This window comes from Microcebus murinus, chromosome 4 (assembly GCF_040939455.1).
Source record: "Microcebus murinus isolate Inina chromosome 4, M.murinus_Inina_mat1.0, whole genome shotgun sequence".
NCBI lineage: Eukaryota > Metazoa > Chordata > Mammalia > Primates > Cheirogaleidae > Microcebus > Microcebus murinus.
In genome coordinates this window covers 55,325,858-55,337,994 of record NC_134107.1, presented here as the reverse complement: position 1 = coordinate 55,337,994, position 12,137 = coordinate 55,325,858, and the positions used below count along the sequence as shown (strand labels likewise).

Genomic DNA, 12,137 nt, shown 5'->3' with positions numbered 1-12,137 from the left:
ATATTGTATGTGTCTTGACTGCTCCATCAACTGGCCATTTTTCTGCTTCTCTGTCTCTCTCTTCACTCAGGCCTCCCTATTTCCTGAAACACAACAATATTGAAATTAGGCCAATTAATAACTCTATAATGTCCTCTAAGTGTTCAAGTGAAAGAAAAAGTTGCACATCTCATTTTAAATTAAAAGCTAGAAATGATGAACCTTAGTGAGGAAGGCATGTCCAAAGCTGAGATAAGTAATGTTAGGCCTCTACCATCAAATAGTTACCCTAGTTGTGAATGCAAAGAAAAGATTTTGAAGGAAATTAAAAATGCTACTCCCAAAACCACGCAAATGATAAGAAAGCAAAACAGCCTTATTGCTGATATGAAAAAAATTTAGTTGTCTGGATAGAAGATCAAATCAGTTACAACATTCCCTTAAGCCAAAGCCTAATTAATTTAGAGCAAGACACTAACTCTCTGCAATTTAATTCCTTAAATGTGATCAAGATCTACTAGGTGAAATTACAACTTAAAGAATGTTATATTTCTACCAAGGTACAAAGGAACAGGAATGGAGAAACATTGCATTTTAACATTGTAACATGTTAAATGAACACATAACCCAGCCTTTTGCAGAAATATATTTTAATAAGCCTTTAGCATAGAGGATCTGAAATTCTTTACTAAACATTGTTGAAGGAACCTTGAAACAAATACATTCCATATAGATAAAGCTATGACAAAGTTATAAAACTGAAATAGAACACCCCTGGAAAGTCAGATATAATTTTTATCAATCAATGGATGCAATATACTGTGCATGTCCCTTCAGAGAAAAGCTGTCAAAATTTGAGGGTTTTTTTCTCTCATGCACAAAGGTATTCTAAATATAAATATAGTTTTAACAAAGTTAAATTTACCTCCCCTCCATAAGAGACCTCTGGGCCATCTACCTGTAAAGCCCCAAACAAATGTTGTCCTTTTGCTTAGAAAATCCCCAGAGAAGATCTTCAGTTTGTTTATAGGGTTCCTAATCAATATAGTTCCATTGTTTCTGAGGAATATCAGTCACAAAGAGAGATTTAAAAACAGCTGGCACCAACGTGAGTTTGGATTATTAAAATAAACCCAAATATATATCAGGCACAAAATATGTTTTACTAAATAGAAGGCATTTGAGTCAGAGGATAGTTGAATAAGGAAGATATTGAATTATCTCACTCTTTAGAATTCTGAAACCAAAGGGATTTGCAAAGCGTCTCGAAGAGGGCTAAGTGGAAAAGTGTAGTTTAGGCACTGAAGAAAGGAGACTCCATGATGCTCATGACAAGGATCCAAAAGATAACGTTACAGACCAGCATATTTTTGTACAATGACAGAAAAACTTCTCTGGTTTCTATGGATTAAGTATTCCTTAAGAAGTGGTAAGCCTTCTACCGATAAAAATGAATTAGTGCAAGAGTTGAAAGAAATTTCAGTAATCATTTTGCCAAGCTTCTTGACAACATTCATGATACGTTCCGTTTTCCCTTTGCTTGAATACATCAAATGATAGTGATCCCATTACCCCATTAGAAAATTTTATCTGCATGAATGAGCAACATTACTTGAATCCAAGTCTACTTTTCTGTACCTTTTTTATTCATAATATGTATTATTTGTAAAATAATACAAAAGGCAATTGCATGCGTCTACTACTTATACTCTTTCCAATTCTAAATATCTCTAATTTTATTTGTTTAAAAGAATCTTTAAGATCAAACACATCTTGAAATCATGTCTTCCAGGTGCATTCATATTTTCTAATGTTTACCATGACATTAATTTGTTAAAGCATTTATGTATAACAAAAAGAATCAACAAAACAAAGATTTTGGAACGTATTCATCTATTCCTTCATCATACAATTTTTTTTCTTGTCCTGAGATATAGCAGTGAACAAAATAGCTGGAAATCCCTGTGAATATAGGTTTTACACATTAGTGAGGGAACAATAGACAATATTAATTTCTGTGGAGCAAGAAAAGGCTTGAAAGGGAGATGTTATGCCAAGATTGGTGGGTGTCTGGGAGTTGCAACTTTAAATTGGGAGGTCAGAGAAAGCTTTTATTTTTGAGATGACACTGAGTAGAGACCTGAAAACATTAACGGCATGCGCATGGTATTGGAAAGAATATAGCAGATAGTGAAAACGGCAAGTGGAAATACCCTGAATTGCACATATTTGTTGAATTTGAGAAAAACCCAGTAGGTATGGATTGACTGAGAGAATGAGAGTTATTAATAGAATAGTGGGAGATCACATTCAGAAGTTTAAAAGGTTCCTAACTATGCAGGAATTTCTAAATAAATATAAGAATGTTGATGTTTGCTCTGAATGAGACAGAAGGATACAGGAGGTTTTAAGGAATAGCTAGACATAATTTTATTTCCATTTATTTTATAGATAAAAATATTAGTAATAATAATAATTGTGAATAGTGCTGTATATTTTGCTTATTATATCTCAGGTTGTACTGAAATTTTTCATGGTTTACTCTGTTTAATGTTAAAAGTATTTTATAATTGAGCAAAATGCTTCAGAACTAATCAGCTCTAATCTTTCCCTGTTTTCTAGAAGAATGTACCTTCATATTTTTTATATATTGAGATTATTTATATAGCAACACTTGAAGTTTTCTATTTTTTATTAAAAAAAAACACACACACACTTACACAGAAAATCTTGGCTAAATCTCACCAGAAGAAAGAAATAGAAAGAAAGGGAGGGAGAAAGAGAGAGCAAAGCAATCAAAACTAGAACTTTATAAAAGGCTATTATGTAGGAGAAATTAAAACATAACAGATGATGATATAAAATAATTTGTGAAAATGCAATAAAATATACAAAGTTATGAGAAAATGAATAATTCATTTTATTACTATAAAACAAGCAATAACTAAGGAAACATTTTTTAAAATATAAGGAAGAATTTTCTAAAAAAAAAAGAAGAAGAAGAAGAAAGAAGAAAAGATCTTAGAGTCTCAGATTTAAAAATTAGGAAAGATTTCAACGTAGATCCATCTCTCAGAACATAGGAGAAAAATGGAAAGCTAACTGTTCTCAAAAAACAGACTAATAAATTAATAAGAATTTCACCCCACCCAATATAATTATCCATAGTTATTTAGGGGCTAAAAATAATACCTAAAAAGAAGACATACAATTATGACTTCATATATAGACATACACACACATATATATATATATAATATATACTGTGCATTGATAGCACAATATATTCTTAAGCCTGCTTATATATGTAAGCATGATGTATATATCATGCTTAGCTACACTCAGATTTGAAGAGAATTAATAGAAAGATAAAGTAGAAATAGTTAATAGAAATTAATAGAAAGATAAAGAGAAAAGAGAATAATAGAAAATATGAATATTAATTAGTGCTTAACAATATCATTGGTTCATGATGGAGACTCAGACTTTTGGGGGGAGGGGGGGAAATGGGCATTTATTGAAACCTTAAAATCTGTACCCCCATAATATGCCAAAATAAAAAAAAAAAAAAAAAAAAAAAAAAAAACCTTTCACATATACAAGCAAGAAACAATTAGAGACACAATGGCCATGCTTTGTAAGGTGCAACTTATTATGTAATTTTTTGGCCTCTCACATCTTCTGTCCTTGATTATTCTGACTTGAAAAATACAGATTTGCCAGGTTTACACTTGTATATAGATCAAGCCAAGACTCATAGTAGAAGTGTGTAATAAATAGGCGCTCACACAATTTAATTGACTATAACCCAGTAGACACATTTCAAAGTACTTCTTGGAAGAAGGAAAATTAAGAAATTCAGTGTTATTTGGACACAGTCCATAATTTGGAAATTGATTTAGAGGGAAAAATAAATTAGTGACTGACCTGGGAATATAAGTAGGCAAATATAGACAGAGTTTCTAGTATAAAACCAAGCCAGGTTGGGGCTTTGATGCTATGTTTACACTATATTTGCATTCTTTTGATTCAGTAGTAGGTCTAAGACCACTCAATAGGGTCAAAAAACATAGTTTGGGTACAAAATGATGAAATTTTAAATTTTATTTTTATATTGTTCGAAGCACTTGTTCATCTTTTTTCTGTGGATTAAAATAATCTCACTATATTCTTATACAGGACAACTTTATTGGCACAAAAAGTAGCATGTTTTCTAATTGATCATCATGCATGGGGCCAATAGCTCTAACCTGCCACCAAGATACTTCATCCTGGGGATTCCTGGACTGGAATCTTCACACATCTGGATCTCTCTGCCATTCTGCTTCATGTACATCATTGCTGTCATAGGGAACTGTGGGCTTATCTATCTCATCAGCCATGAGGATGCTCTACACCAGCCCATGTATTATTTCCTAGCCTTGCTATCCCTTACATATGTAACTGGGTGCACTTCATTTGTCCCCAATATGTTATGTATCTTTTGGTTCAGCCTTAAGGAGATTGACTTTAATGCCTGTCTTGTGCAGATGTTTTTCATCCACATGCTGACAGGCATGGAGTCTGGTGTCCTTATGCTTATGGCTCTAGACCGCTACATGGCCATTTGCTACCCTCTATGCTATTCCACCATCCTGTGATTAACCAACACTGTGATTATCAAGATTGGGCTTGCCACCTTCATTCACAGTGTGTTGCTCATGATCCCATTTACTTTCCTAATCAAGTGTCTTCCCTACTGCAGAGGTAACTTCATCTACCACACCTATTGTGACCATATGTCTGTAGCCAAATTATCTTGTGGCAAAATAAACATTAATGCAATCTATGGTCTCATACCTGCCATATTGATTGGGGGGTTTGACATGTTCTGTATCTCCATGTCTTACACCATGATTATCCGTGCTGTGGTGAATTTGTCATCTGCAGATGCTCGTCATAAAGCCTTCATTACCCGTACATCACACATATGTACTATTGTCATCACCTATGTCCCAGCCTTCTTCAACTTCTTCACTCACCGTTTTGGGGGACACAGCATACTTCACCATGTCCACATTTTTATAGCCAACCTGTATCTGTTGCTTCCTCCCACCTTAAATCCAGTTGTCTATGGGGTGAAAACCAAACAGATCCGTGAAGTAGTGATAAAATTGTTTTTTAGAAAGAAAGATATTTTGAATATAAGATAAATCAATGATTATAAAATTCTTAATTTATTAATAGTATAAAGAAAGTTATAGAGAAAGAGAGTAAATGTAAAATTCAAAAACCATGAGCTCAGGAGAAAATACCTGTGAATATTCTGCCATAAAAATCATGAAATAATCACAAAATGTTCAATCCAGGATATTTAATTTAATAGAAAAAATATGAAAAACTTTATTTTTCACATAATTTAACTTTAGTTAGAACTCATGGAATAAACACACAAGATGAAACAGAATACCAAACTTTAAGTAAACTGTTGATGGTCAGTGCACTTTGGTCTAGGCACTGTGGGAAGTGTACAAGAAACACTAAAAAATGTCAGATAGCCTAGAGAGACTCCGGAAGATTGGGGAAAGTACATAAACAAATTGTTCTATGTATTTTTACAGGGAAGCATGAAACACTTTCCCAGAATATACTGAATTCGAAGGGTCTTCTCTGTCATCCTTTCTAATCCACATTTATGTGAAATTTGTATAACTGTAGAAAAAAAATATTTGCCCATTCACTTACCTCTGACATTCTGCTGCCTGGGGAATTATTTGGATTTATGTGAATGTACCAATGCATACACAAATGAAGCTGGAGTAAATATGGTTACTGGAGTTCATTATAGTCTGGGAAGTACTCTTTGGAGTTAATGTCAAAAAGAATTTTGAAAGACATAATGGATACTATTTGACAGCAGTTTGAAGAGAGGAGAGAAGTAGAGGAAAGGAGACTTAAAAAAATTTATATATTTGCCGATCAAGGATGTCTGGTCTTGAGTGTTTTATCTGACTTTAAAGCAGAGAGATGAAAAGCAGAATGGCTGGAGACATTGAAGAAAGAACAGTTGACCCTACTTATCCATGGCTTCTGCATCCTCAGATTCAACCAACTGCCAATCAAAAATATTTGAAAAAATAAAAATAACAATACAACAGTAAAAATTACAAATAAATATGTTATAACAAATATTAGCATAGCATTTACATTGTATTTGGTATTATAAGTAATATAAAATTAATTCGAAGTATATGGGAAGATGTTTGTAGGTTATATGCAAATACTATACCATTTTATATAAGAGACTTGAGCGTCCACAAATTTTGGTATGGGGCAGGTGTCATTTAACTAATTCTTCACGGATACTGAGGGAAGACTCTTATCTTATTTAAATTTCTGGAAATAACAGAGAAAAAAGAAATAGAAGTGGAATGATAAATGTGGTATTCAGAAACAGCAAGATTGAAGGGAAGTGAGAAAGAATAAGCATAATTCAAGAGATAATTAAAGTAATAAATAGAATATGAACAGGAAATGAATATAAATAGGTATGTATTAGTTATTAATATATTGATACAAATTGAATTCTTATTTGCTAATATGAAGCATTCATTTTATTTTATTTTACTATATTTTGTTTTTTTAAGCCAGAGTTCCACTCTGTTGCCTGGGCTAGAGTGCTGTGGCATCAATGTAGCTCAGAGCAATCTCAAACTCCTGGGTTCAAGCAATCTTCCTGCCTCAGTCTCCTGAGTAGCTGGGACTATAGGCACCCACCACCATACCCGGATCATTTTTCCTATTTTTAGAGTCGGGGGTGGGAGGTACGGGGGGGGGGGGAATATGTCTCTTGCTCTTGCTCAGGCTGGCCTTGAACTCCTGACCTCAAGCGATCTTCCCGCCTAGGCCTCCCAAAATGCTAGGATTACAGGCATGAGCAACTGCGCCTAGCCAAAGGATATATTTTAATATTATGTTATTTATGGTCAAATGATTGTAAAATATATTAATCACACTATGTATTTTTGCAATAAAATTTTCATGTTTCAAGGTAAAACCTGAGTTTCTTTAAAAAAAAAAAAACATGCTAACACTATAAAGGGCTTCTATATAATGTAATTTATTAAGCTTACCAATAGTAAAGTTGCTATATCTTGGAATTATGTTTTTTCATTTGGTAAATTTTATTTATCAAGTAATTTCATTTAAGCCATACCCAAATTTATCAAGCATCAAGAAATTACTTTTGTTAAATTGCCGTTTTTAAACATAAGCTTTTTGTCAGGTAGTAAGATAATGTTTTACATATATTATTTCACTGAACTTTTACTTCAAAACTATGAGATAGATATAATTATCTGCATTATATAAATGAGGAATATGAGCTACACAATCAGCAAGACTGAATGAATCTTAGAAGGTTGAGATTAAAATTTTAAAACAATAGTGCTAATAGGCCTATCCCACGTATGTGTGTGGGGAGTAACAACAACAGCAAAAAAGTAAAATCAGAACATAAGCTTAAAAATATGGATAAATAAAATATAATAAATAAAATTTATTTGAAGTATATAACAATCTCCAATTAACTTTATCATCTTCTAATCACAAACTAAAAGATGAATTTCATGAAAAAAATTTTGAAAACTAAGACTCTAAGACTCACAACCGAATTAGAGCCAGAAGACCAGAATCTTTGAGGGATTTAAAAATCTTACAGTAATTATAAGGTAGATTGCCATGGAAGAAAATTCTACTCAGTATTCATGGGATGGGGGAAAGGGAAAGAGAGAGGGGAGAGCAGGAGGGGAAGAGAGAGAAGAAAGGAAATAAGAGGGAAGCAGAGGGAAGAAGAGAGCACTGGAACAAATGGTGGAAGATATTTCATTTCAAATTGTGTCTCGCGGTTGTGAGGCAGAAATCAGCAGCCTTGATGAAAAAGACCCAATATTTCTATATCAACCCCATGCAGTTAGATTAGATCTAGAACCAAGATATCAAAGAACTCACACCAAGATTTTAGTTTAGTTAAGCCATATTACCTTTCAAATTATAAGACATATTAATATTCCCAAATGAAAGAAAGAGGAGAAAAATGGCAAAGTAATACCCAGTGTAGTGAAAATTATTTTGTTTCTACAGATTCTCCCCAACCATTCAGTCAACAATTACAGATTGACGACATGTGTAGGTGTACAGAGATGAAAAAAAAAAATGGAGCAACTAAACAAAACAATACACGCAGGAGGACAAAAAGTATAGCAAGCATCCACACTACCTACTTCCTCTCACAAGTCTCTACTAACACGTTTTATGTTTTAGAGAAGTGCAAAATTAAGCCAAAAATATAACCGGAATATTATCTCACTTTTTCCTTGACTGCTGTTTCTTACTATAAATAAATGAAAATTTTATTTTGCCAGAAAGTAAAAAGTACTATAGATACAGCTTGTCTTTCAAAAAGACTTAAAGCTATTTACACGATGAAAGAGTTCTAGAGTTGGATAGTGGTGATGGTTGCACATTTGTATACTTCAAAATGGTTAAGATAGTAAGTTTTGTTATGTATATTTTACTACATTACAAAAATTGGAAAAAAGAATGAATGAGTTATGTTAAAGCCTAAACCAAACTTAATACAAATATTTATGAGCAAAAGTGATAGCTTATAAGGCACCCTATTAACTCTGTTCTTAAAAAGCTGCCTAGGAGGTTTTGATGTAGATGACTATAACCAGTTTGAGGTCTCCAGTTTGAGAGCCCTACTCTAAATCTAACCATCATTTCATATAATCCTCATTTCTCTTATCTTTAGGTCTAAAAGGAAAAGGTTTATACTGAGACTCAGATGTATTATCATAATAGTTGCATTCATTTAAATGTCAAATAACTTTGTGTATATTTTCTTATTTTTAGCAAAACTAATCTTTGTATTTAAATGAAAGTTGTCTTTCCAAGTAGTCAGCCTGGGAATCTTTATACTCTTTTATGTAATATTGTTAATGCCAAAAGCAAAACAAAACAGCAGAAGTAATGCATTAAAATTTTTAAACTGCTTATAAAAGAAATTCTGCCAAAACATACATTAGATTTTAGACTTTAATCGCATTTACTTCTGAGGAGTAAGGTGAAATATGAGTTTATGGGAATAGTGCAACTTTACATTCTACTTCATACCACTTCACACAAAAGGATTTAAGTATAGAAAACTTGTGTTCTGTGTTTTATTTCATTTTCTTTTTTTGTTTTTAGTAAACAAAAAGAAAGGTAAAAAAAAAATACAATCACTTTCCACCATAGTATAAAATTTAAAGCCAAATATTACCTTGAAAAATGTTTGCAAATAACAACAGAAAATGGTTTATATTTTAGTATTGAAAATGCCTAAGATAATAAATAAACACTAATACCTCCATTGAAGATAGACAAGGAAGTAGATGAATAATCAAGGTATGAGAAAAATGATGAATCAAAAGCACTTGAAAAAATGTTCATAATTACTGCTAGTGAAGTTAATTTTAATTTTATTTATAACACCAATGAGATAGTATTCCCACTAATACAACAGGGAAAGAGAGAATATAATAGTCAGTACTGATAGAGGGATAGTCCACTCCCTTTGCATAAAAGCAAAAATCATCACGAATTTTACTGAGATGATTTTTTTCAACATTTATCAACATAATTAAAGTTGCCATCCCTTTTGACAGCACAAATTTTGGTACTATTTCTAGTTATATGTAGAGAGGAAAAATTAGTAATGAAAACAAATTGGATTAGGATATTTTTAGAGCAAATATTTTTGATAGAAAAAAATTGAAACAAATATAAATATAAAAGAGTAATGAAATTCATAATTAAATTTGATACTGCTATTAAATGGAAAAAAGCTACTGAAATTTTTATTTCTAAGCATCCATAATAGCATGATAAAATGTTCACAAAATACTAGTTAAAGAAATATTGTATAAACTCCATATAATCTTAAATTTATTTTTTTAAAATCAGAATGTTATACATAATAAATATAAAAGAACTGAATGAAATACAGAAAATTTTGGAGTGGCTATTCCTCTGTGTTAAGTTTATGTTAAGATTACAACTGATTTTCCAATTCATAATATACTGTTCTACAGATTCCAGATTTTCTACATTAAAAATATATTTCTTTTGTCACAAGAGACAAAACATTTTTTAAAAAATTATGTTCATCACCATCAGACTTGGTGGCCACATTTCCCATTTTGGAAAAGACATTAAACTTTAATGTCTTTTTAGTTTTGTTTTTATTTCTCTTTTTATTCAAAAGCTGCTAAATATAGATCTATTATTACCAGTTTCTACTCAAAAACTGCTAAATATATATCTATTACCACCAGGTGCTGAGTTCATTCTCTTTCAAACAGAACCCACTGAGACACCTAATTGTGGAGACTCAATCAGCCTGGGACATCATGCCAGAGATTCCCCAGGGAAACTGAAAATCCTATGTAAGAAGATGATGTCCCAGATTTCAAAAAATTCCTAAAGATTCTCTTCCATGAATAGAGATTTTTATTATGCCTATTACTGAGGTGAGTTCAGGTAATTTTCATAAATACCTATTTTGGGAAAATGCAAAAACACTGTTGACTACAAATGCAACAACTTAGAATATAGGGACAGTTAACAAAAGGCAGCAGAAGCAAGAGAAAATGTATTTCTCTTTCACTTCTTTAGAGGTAATAGCTCTTATTCTTTCTGGATGGCTTCCATTGGACTTAGTCTCATTTTCCTTTCATCCCATTCATTTCACTGTGGTGTAAACATAAAAGATAGTGGACACTGGAAATTTTAATCTTGAGGTTTCTCTTATCTAGGACTATGAAATAATGGTTTCTCCATCCAGGGACATTATTGGAGAGGTATTGTGAGACCTCTCATATAGGAAGGGATCTTTTATATAATATCCAGTCAGCTAGGAACCAGAGACTATGAGCCTCTGAAATGTGCAGGATTTTGTATTTCTCTCCCTTCTTGTGTATTCTGGGCAGTGGAAGTGGCAATAGCATGTTCTTTAGAATGTCTAGGTCACAGAAATGTATGCCTCATGGCTTCGCAGCCATGTAATTCATGTCATCATATTACAAGTATCTTTTTTGCTCTGGTAGACGGTGAGAAATATTTGGTATTGGCTTTGCTTCCTGGGTCTACTCCAGAACTTAAGGAACATTTTCTTTCTTCAAGTAAAAGAAATATTTTAATCATTAGAAGACTTCAACTTTCCTAAAACACCCCTGAAGCTGTAAATTCCTTCAAATACCACTCAATTCTTTCCACTGCCTCTATGATAAATAGAAATCCAAAGATCCAATGCTATTTTTTGTACTGATTACCTGTCCAGTTATAACAAGGAAGTTAATCTTCCTTCCTATTAAACTGTACTGCTTTAATAACTAAATTAAAGCAGTACAGTTGCTCTGTAATCCTAAGAACTCCAAGGACTTCCTGAGTGTAAATCTAGTATTGAGAATGGATAGAGAATTAGTAACAACAACAACAAAGTAAAAAGGCAGAGAGATTAAAAGGAAAGAATTTCTATCTAATTGAATTCAAATCTCTAGTAAAATCATTACTAAAATTACATAAAACTTGGAAATGATTTAGACATGTAAATATTTTTCTGTTTCCTGTCAAGACTCCCTTTAAAATTCCATGGTATAAAAAACAAAATTGGCATCAGAGTTTGAGTATCAGACATAGCAAATCCTTATGAACTCAAATATTCATTTAGTCACATATATTTGAGTATCTACAATTCGTTATCTTGCTTAAGTTATATCGGCAATTACTGACAAATTTCACATAAAGAATATAAGCTTTTTGTAATCATCAAGGCAGGACAAAAGTACTAACTTTGAGTAACTATTAAAACTGGAAAGTTAAATTGCAGAAAAGGACTGGTCAGATAGGGCGATCCTATAAATATACCCATGTGATTTTAGTGCTGGACTTAGGTACAATTAGCATGGGAAGAATCTGAGGAGCAAATAGAAATAGTTTATGCAAAGAAAGAAGACAGTTGTAGCCTAGCTTACAATTTGTTATTGAAATATGGTAGAAAGTAAGAACGGTGCCGGGGAGGAGTGTGGAAATTGAGAACAGTTACCTGGACAAAGTTTGCACTGGGACATTGAGCA

General features: G+C 32.4%; 1 pseudogene; it reads left to right on the top strand.

The window, feature by feature from the left end:
- The first annotated feature begins 4,205 nt into the window (after positions 1-4,205).
- On the top strand, positions 4,206-5,171 carry LOC105883393 (olfactory receptor 52N2-like; annotated as a pseudogene).
- Positions 5,172-12,137: the final 6,966 nt, after the last annotated feature.